Genomic DNA, 1,824 nt, shown 5'->3' with positions numbered 1-1,824 from the left:
CACAAGTAATACAGTGTTGTATTTATTATAACTATATAAGAAAAATATTCAGTAGTAATTCAAAAAGGTTATCCGTTAAGTACAAAAATAAATTCCAATCCACAAACATTCCGCCACCCTTTGAAAGCTTCCAGCTTTCAAATTTCCAAGAACAAAGGACATAACTTAGAGACAGGTCGTTTATATACGCCTTTAGATGTTTTCACCGTAACAACCCTCACCAATGAATCTGATCCAGAATGAGTCTGAATAACTTTAGCTATTGACCATTGAGTAGGAGGTAAATTATCGTCCTTAACTATAACAATATCCCCCACATTCAAATTAGCCAATTTATGTGACCATTTCGGCCGACGTTGCAATTGGCCCAAATATTCCAATGCCCATTTACCCCAGAACTCATGTACCAGTCTCTGAACGTAGCGCCACCTGTCATTGTAGTTAATCTTTGCCGAATCTACCTTCCCATCCGGGATTGCCGACATCGATCGCAATATCAAAAAATGTGATGGAGTTAAAGGATCCATGTCACCCACAAATCTCAGACACATTGGGCGTGAATTAAGACAACTTTCCACTTGACAAAGAATAGTAACCATCTCCTCGTATGTAACAGAAGCATTTGCCAATACACGCTTCAAATGACCCTTCACAGACTTTACACCAGCCTCCCAAATACCACCGAAGTGAGGAGCAGATGGTGGCGTAAAATGCCATTTGATCTGGTTATCGCTCAGTTCCTTATTCAATCCAAATTGAGTATTGACCTGGTTCAAATGTTGGTACAAATCTCGCAATTCCCTGTCGCAGCCAACAAAATTAGTGCCGTTGTCCGAATACATGTGCATTGGTTTCCCGCGACGTGCTATAAATCGCCGAAAAGCTGCTATGAATCCTGCTGTTGATAATTCCGTTACAAGTTCCAAATGTATTGCCTTTGTTCCAAGGCAAACAAATACTGCCAACCACGTCTTATACAATTTGGAACCCCTCCCTTTCCATGACCGAACGTAAAATGGACCAGCGTAATCGACCCCGGTATTCATGAACGGTGCACATTGTTGTAAACGATAGTGTGGAAGAGTTGCCATTTGTTGTTGGTAAGTTATTCCCCGAAATTTCATACACCTAATACATTTATATATTGTCCGCTTTACAACATGAACTGCATTTGGAATCCAAAATCTCAATCCAATCAAATATAAAGTTTGTCTGTGACCAGCATGTAAATGTTTCTGATGATAATATCGAACAATTAGATCTGTGAGTATGTGGTTCTTGTCCAAAATCATCGGGTGTTTCTGATCATAGCTTATCCGAGCATTCTCCAATCGACCACCAACCCTCATTATGCCTTCCTTGTCCAAAAATGGAACGAGATCTCCAAGTCCTTTCCTATTTTGAAGCTGTCCACCTGAAGACAATGTATGTATATCGTCCCGATATGAGTCCTGCTGTGCTCGTCTTATTAATATCAATTCTGCCCTTCGCAACTCTGCTGATGTGATATGACCAATTACTCTATCTTGGCCATCAGGTTTGCAATTATCAATGAATCGCATTATCAAAGCTGTAATACGTACCAGTTTGTTATAGTCTGAAAATTTTCCCAAAATATCCACATCCTTTTCAATAGCCACACTTATATTAAATTGCCGTCTTTCCTCCATGTTCTTATCCTTTGTCAGAGGGGATAAATAAAATTGCGGAATTTCCACTCTCCTAATTTCCTCAGGTCCATACCACCACAGATCGTTGTCCTTTAATTCTGCCGTTGAAACACCTCTAGAAGCCAAATCAGCAGGATTGCTTTTACCTGAAATA

General features: G+C 39.9%; 1 protein-coding gene across 1 annotated transcript in view; it reads left to right on the top strand.

The window, feature by feature from the left end:
- Positions 1-1,824, top strand: part of LOC124421041 — a 27,969-nt gene that overhangs the window by 2,867 nt on the left and 23,278 nt on the right. The window lies entirely within an intron of this gene.

This window comes from Lucilia cuprina, chromosome 6 (genome assembly GCF_022045245.1).
Source record: "Lucilia cuprina isolate Lc7/37 chromosome 6, ASM2204524v1, whole genome shotgun sequence".
Lineage (NCBI taxonomy): Eukaryota > Metazoa > Arthropoda > Insecta > Diptera > Calliphoridae > Lucilia > Lucilia cuprina.
The sequence above is the reverse complement of the archived record's forward strand: the minus strand, read 5'-3'. Positions and strand labels throughout refer to the sequence as shown.